Source organism: Lygodium microphyllum, chromosome 27, assembly GCF_053477565.2.
Source record: "Lygodium microphyllum isolate KBCC chromosome 27, Lygodium_microphyllum_v1.1.10, whole genome shotgun sequence".
Classification (NCBI taxonomy): domain Eukaryota; kingdom Viridiplantae; phylum Streptophyta; class Polypodiopsida; order Schizaeales; family Lygodiaceae; genus Lygodium; species Lygodium microphyllum.
In genome coordinates, this window is record NC_141161.1 from 23252358 (window position 1) to 23259840 (window position 7483).

Below are 7483 nucleotides of genomic sequence, written 5' to 3' on the forward strand. Positions count from 1 at the left end.
TGCACTTGTTGTATGTGAATACACACAACAATACTCATGTGTACTTGCGTGTGCTTGAGATCTCTTGAGTGCACTTAAGCACACATGTACTAGGATGCACTTGCACTCTAACCTAGTAGCTGCGCTTAGTTATATCCTCACTTAGCCATGTTCTCAATCACATGCACCAGTGTATGCTCATGTGCACACTAGTATGCACTATTCTATCCCCATACACCACCTTGCTTAACCTCATGCACATCAAGTACACTCATTGTTAACTTGAGCTCATTAAACACCCTAAGTGCCCAACAAGAACACAACACCAACCTACTTTATGTGCAAGTGCAAGAGTTACTTTTGAAATAGATGTGTGTAGTATTATTCAATGATATCAAAAGTAGTCCAAGAGTGCTAGAAATGAAGTTCTTAAACAATAAACTATTTTTCTTGCAGTTCTTAACTATTTAGGACTACATCTTCAAGAGCTTTTTGCAACTTGAGCAATCTGAAGTTCAATAAAATGTGACGACTGGATTGGATAATTCATTTCAAATTTTTGGAGAAATGCAACCTGATTCTACGAAGCAAGAAAAGCCTTATAGGTTGTATAATCTATCATTGAATCCTCTCAAGTGTTAGTTCTAGATAAAGCATGGCATAATTTTGGGCCATGTCATATCCAAAAATGGAATCACAATTGACACTACTAAAATTAAAGTCATATGAATCTCTCTCCATCCACCAACCCTAAGGGGATGCAGTGCTTCCTTGGTCATACTTGGTATTACCCTCAATTTGTGTTAAAAGAGCTACTATTGCATGACCACTTTGTAAGCTCATGATTACTTGGACCTAGACATAGGAATGCCATGGAAAGAATCTCTCATCATTGCTCCTAACTTAAGAGCCGTAAATTGGATGATAACGTTTCATGTACATAGCAATGCCTCCAAAATTGCGATTAGAGTCTAATGAGCATAATATAAATTTCCTAATGAATAATTAACCGCTCACTAACACCGAATGAACTATTCTACCCCTAAGAGGGAGGGCTTAGTGATGGTTTACACTATGAAGATGCGGCCAAATTTGTTAAGCACTATGATGAGTGCCAAAGAACAAAGTTACCCATTCAGAAGGATAAGATGGAACTTATACCAATGATCACCTACTAACCTTGTGAAAAGTGGGATCAACTAACATCTCGATCACAACTCGTGTATGGGTTATTTTTTCCATCAAGACTAAGGTTTGATTGCATGTAAAATGTGCCATGATTGGCAGGAAGGATCACAAAAGGGATAGGATGCCCAAGGAGATGGAAAAATCATAACCCTAAATTATATGTATTTAAAGGATGAGAAAGGACAAAACAAGCAATATATGTGTATGCAAATTCTATGTACTTGTCTTATGCTTTTCAATTGTGAGAGAGGGAGAGAATGAGAGTTTGAGAGAGTTGAGAGTGAATGAGTGAGTGAGAGTGCATGACCATGTGGATGAAGCCTCATTCTTTCTCTTGAACACTAACTCATACCCATGCTTATGCTTCTTTCTTGCATGCTAAAGCCATAGAGGGTTGAGAATAAAAAGAGTGCATTCATGGATCTTGGAGCTCCACAAGAGCATCCTTCATGCATGAAGCACATTAGGGGAGTTTTAGGGTCTCAAAAATGCCTTTTAGGAGATAGAAAGAGAGTGCTCTAGACTAATAGGAGAAAAGCCTTCGTAATGGAACTTCTATTTAAAAAAATACAAAAAATTATTTTACAAAAAGTTACATACGTAATAATATTATGAATTTGTATTATCAATATTTATTTTTAGTTTCTTATATTTGTGATTATGATATTCTTTGCATTAATGATACACAGTCCCAACCATTTTTATTTAATGATATGTTTGGATTAATGATAATGACATGTTTACTCTAAATTCAAATAAGAAAAAAGCTTGGCACATATTTTTTTCCCTCCTTTCTTTTGTCCCTCTCGTGTTTTTCCCTCCTTTGTGGTAGCCTAGTCCTCTCTCTCTCTCTCTCTCTCTCTCTCTCTTTGTGCACCATGGATACAGAAATTTGACCTTCAACAAGGCATCCAAGCTCCCAAATCACATCCATATCAGTGTTTAACTCATTCCAAAAAGATGGAAGATGGATTCCTACAATCATTAACAAAGGCAGTTGGATCACCGTGTAATATGTAAAACGTGGGAAAAGGCGAAGATATGAGAGCTCGTTCATCTATGAGATTTCAAGCTTGGAGTAAATAAGAATATCATAAAAGAGGTTCTTGTACAACATGTGTTTATGCATAGAGAGCTATATTTGAAACCTGAAAGTTCAAATCTTCCAATGCATAAACCAAATTGTAAGGATTTGATTCTTAAGGTCATTCTTTTCTTGGACTTGGTTTAAAGTTTTCAATTATAACATTTGTTCATTTGTCTTGTAGATGTCCATCTCTCTAAGCTTGAGGAATGGCAACCGGTCGAGTCTATTGTTGATGTGATTGATGTGATGCATGGCTAGATTGGAGAAGAGATGTACAAATGTAGAGAATGGAATATTCTTCTATGACCATTTTTATATTGTCCCCATGCAATGTAGCCAATGGGAATCAATTTTTTTCCTTCCTTTGCCTGGTTTTTCAAGCTTTGAGTTGCCTTTGCCAAGTCTAGCTACTGGTGAGGGCTATAGATGTAAAATATTTTCCGAGATATAAAAGCATTAAAACCTAGTATCTCAAGTAGGCTAAGCAAAGTCACTTTGTTCATGCCTATTAATATATTTGTTAACTTCTTTTCTAATGCTAAGATAAGAAGATCAAAGGCCATGCTTTCAATTAAGAGACTAACATATGATCATGTTATATAATTTGTTGATGAGGGATGGGACACTAGGACAAAAGGAAAAATTATATGTAAGATAGATTAAGACTTTATAGTTTGTAAATATATGATTGCTACTCAAAATTTCATCCTTAGTTTTTATTATAGTAGATGGCATTATGTTGGTGGTAGTCTGGTTGCTTTAGACCAAAATCTTGATAATTTTATCAAAGATCCTATAGTGGATCTTGATGTTTGGTACAATGAGGACATTATTGCAATCCTAAAAGTTAGATCCTCATATACACTACATCGAGTGAGGATGGATTTACATAATGAAGATATTGAACTACCATACTCATTTGTGTTCCAACTTAATAACAAACGAGTAAGTTTTTATATCATATTATATCCACTTAGGTGTATATCTAATTTCACTTCTTGATTAATCAATATTTGTAACATATTTTTTTTCACAGATGTCAACGAGGAGAGAGAAAAATATAAAATACAAGGATATTGAAGAAAAGATATCTTTACTATCAATATAAAATACATGTACAAATTTCGTGGCAAATTTTCAAGAGTAACTATCATCCTGATAAGGACACTGCAATCAACAATATAAAGTAAAAATATGAAACTTTTTTATGGTAGTTTTTAGAATAAATTTTCATATTGTGTTCCAACCATATTAATCAAGAACTTACCGCAACTTGTCTATATTGCATTGTTGCAAGTAAGTCAGAAGGCATGGGAGGTTTTTTCTCTAGCACTTCAAGCAATCTTTTTACAGCTCTATACAAAAAAGGCAATAAAATTTAGAGTAATTACAAAAGAAAGATCAAAATATTTAGAGTACCTACAAAAAAAGATCAAAATATCAAGGAGACCCTATATTATATAACTTACAACTTGGCATTTTGATGGCTTTCTTTTATAGAATTGATGAGGAAGCATTGTCTCTCCACACAGTCTATTCCAATTAGGTTCCAATGAAAATTGAAAACAAAAATATAAAAATACTTTAGCAAAATAAGATATCATAAAATTTAACAAAATATCAAATTACTTACTTTTCATTGTATGGAATTAGAAGAACCTCCAAAGTTTCAAAGTCAATTGAATTGAACCAATGGTCAAATGCACTTGCATCAAGCTTACTTCTCATATAGTATGAGATAGATGGATCAATAACCTCAATCTTTTGTTGTATATCAAAGGGGAGCTTATGCATTACACACTTAGCAAAAGAATTGAGATAGTAAGCATCAACATGAAAGTCTATTGCTAGAAAAATATACTGAGTAAAAATAAATTTTGGTATACTATACCTCATCCCAGTAAGAAGAATAGAGTCATTCACTTCTCTCACTTTATTCTTGAGAATTTGAACATAGTCAGAGTCTAAAAATAACATATAAGATCTTTTGTTAATATCACCAGGTAAAAAGCAAGAAACATTGAAGCCCTTAGGGTCAACCCTTTCAAGAATGGTAGATAACTCCTCTTCAAATGATGGGAGTTGTTCTACTTCCTTTTCTTCATCCTTCTTTCTTTTATACTACCTCTATTTGCTTGGTCTTTCATGGTTGTTTCCTCTTTCTCATGTTGTCTTGTGTCCTTTTCATAGGTGACATTTTCAAACTTAAGACTTGGATCATTTTTCTTCTTTCTATATGGAGGGACATTTAAAATATTGAAAGCCTTCACATAAAAAAGGGAGAGTAGCTCAAAGACCTTTGAAAACTTGTATCTCAATCTCGTGAAAATTATCATGTCCTTGTCCATAAGGATAAGCCTATGTGCACGAGCAACACATATATAAGAATCTTGGAAAAACTCAATCAAAAATTCTCCTGTAGCCTCCTGAATACAATTGAGAGCTGCCCTAGTCTATCTAAAACTATCAAGGCTATGCTTGTCACAGAGTTATCTGACAAGCCTCTGAAAAGATAGTTTTGGAATTGCATTCCTCAAAGCCTTCATTGCACTTCTAATCTCCTTAAGGCATCTAACATGATGTGAGAACCTTCTCCTTGGCTTTGATTTCCTTGTAAGTTTGAAAGGCTTGGAGGACTGATGGATCTTTGATGCAAGACCTCTAGGATCAACTTTCTGCTTCCTTGCAGTGGCCTTTGTTCTAGCCATCTGAAACATTAAAGAAAACAAATAATACAAGAAAATTAAGACAGTTCTCCGAATTTATGACATAATGTTATCTAAAATCACCTAGTAGTAAACAAACACTCATCACATATTCTGCCTTTAATTTGAATAAAACAATGCATGTAAAAGATGTATGAAACACGAGGACTCCTTCTAGAAAAGAGAAATAAACACCTCTCCATTTCACACGTCACTCCTTTTTAGGATGCATATTTGATTAAAGATAATAAATGTCATGAAGTTTTACAAGTCTAAAAAAAAGGCCATCTTATTATCAACAAGAATCCTAAAAATAGAACATCTTATTATCATGAAGTTTTACAAGCCAGGATTGAATATCAAGTAACTTGCATTTCGGTGTCGTATGAAATGCGAAAGAAGTCTTTTCCAAACGAAGAACCATGACTTATCGCGTTTTATACATCACTCCTTTTTAGGGCACATATTTGATCAAAGAGAATAAATGTCATGAAGTTTTACACGTCTCAAAATAGAACATCTTATTATCAATAAGTATCCTAAGAATAGAACCTCTTATTATCATGAAGTTTTACAAGCCACAATTGTATATCAAGAAACTTGCATTCCAGTGATGTGTGAAACGCGAAAGAAGTCTTGTCTATGAGAGGTGCCATGACCAAAATTACATTAGTGGAAAAAAATCCCATTTGAGGAAACTTGCATTCTCAGCAACGTATGAAACGCGAATGAACTCTTGTTGATTGGAAGATCATGAGTAATTGTGTTTCATACATCGGGCCTTTTTTTATATAATTTGGCAAGATTTGGCAAGTGTTGCGGAGTAACCTTAAAATTTTTCAAGAACTTACATTTTCGAGGGTTTAGTGCATATGATGGGTGAGGAAACCTTCTTTAGTCGTCTTGCAGTGAAGAATAACTTTGGACTGTGTCTTAACGAGCTTGCATCGGTGTGATCGACCATAGAAAGAGCTTTGTCTTCGAAAAAACTATTTTGTGGTTCAAGATTTGGGTTTAAAAGGATGTTGGTTTACTCATGTGGTTACCCTAATGCGCAATTAATTTCACACGTGCGACGAAAAGGCCGTTTTTGCATGGGAAGTTGTGCCACGTGTTACTTTCTTTTTTGAAATGATTGCACTTTTATGGCTCCTTTTTTAAAGGTAAAAGATAATTCTTAGCATTTTCTTTTTCATTTTGAGCTTAGCTCCTTCGAATTAGTGCATCTTGGACAAACGTGCAGTGACCGTTGGCACACACACACACACACACACACACACACACACACACACACACACACACACACACATGCATGATACTTAGAGCTGATCTTTGACATATTTTGTCTTGTCTTCGACAAGCTATTTTATCTTGTAAGCATAGTAAGCTTTACCAAGCGTATTCTAACAATAGACCATTTATTCTTTATAGCAGGGACGACAAATCAACAAACTTTTTCTTGTCATTTTTTTCCTCTTACCCTGAATTTTGAGGTATTGAAGATGATCAAGTGATTCATAGACATATGAAATACAATTTTACAACTCCTAATTGTTTTGCAAGTATATTTTTGAGTTTTATGAAAAAAAAATAGAAATTACTTTTTCCTAATTTTATGTAATTTCGAAAGCCTGTTATTGCATTTCATGGAACTAGGAATTATGAAACTTATTTCATATTATGAAACTAGTTTTACACAATTGTCCCTAGCTAGGTCTTTCATTTAGAGTTTATGATTTCAAATAGTGTGGGGAAAAACAAGGATATTACCACATTGGAAAATGTCAAATACTTCATTGAAATTATCAAGAGCTCACCTTGAGGGACAATATAAGAGGCAACATGACGTTCACGGTAGTGTCTCCATTAAACAATGGGATTTTGATATTCTAGATGCATTGTTTTGGACAAAATTTTCAGATGTTTTAAATGCGAATTTGTTAAGTTTTTTAAAAAAAGTGACGTGTGAAACACGATTTTATGAACTGTGAAGCGGTTTGGATCATTGTTTTCGCATTTTATGAGTCGTGGACATATAATAAAATTTGATTGATGAGACGCGAAATTTTTTTGGCTTTCTCTACTGCATAAAGTTTGAATTCACAGCATTCATCTTGCATTTCTAAATCTCTAGCATGACAAACATGTTAAATTTGTCAAAATTCAAAAGTAGTGCCTTGTAGGTTTTGACTTAAATTTTTTAGCAATCTTTCTTTAGTCTTTTAGATATGAGTAGATGTGGATTGGTATAATATGCCCCTAATTTTATTTTATTTTTTGAAATTTTTTTTGTGAGTGATCAAGATGACTAAAAGGAAGTTTTCTTTGGAGAGAATGGAGGAGGAAGATTTGGAGGATACTTGTGACGAAAACCTCTTTGATTCTCTTCATGCAACTAAAAATTCATCTAGATTTATTTACATCAGAGATATGCTTAATGTTTCCTTTGATTTGCAAAAGCTCTTGAAGGATCTTGAAGATAAATTGAAGAATTATAGAGAGTTTTAGACATGTGTAAGGCCTA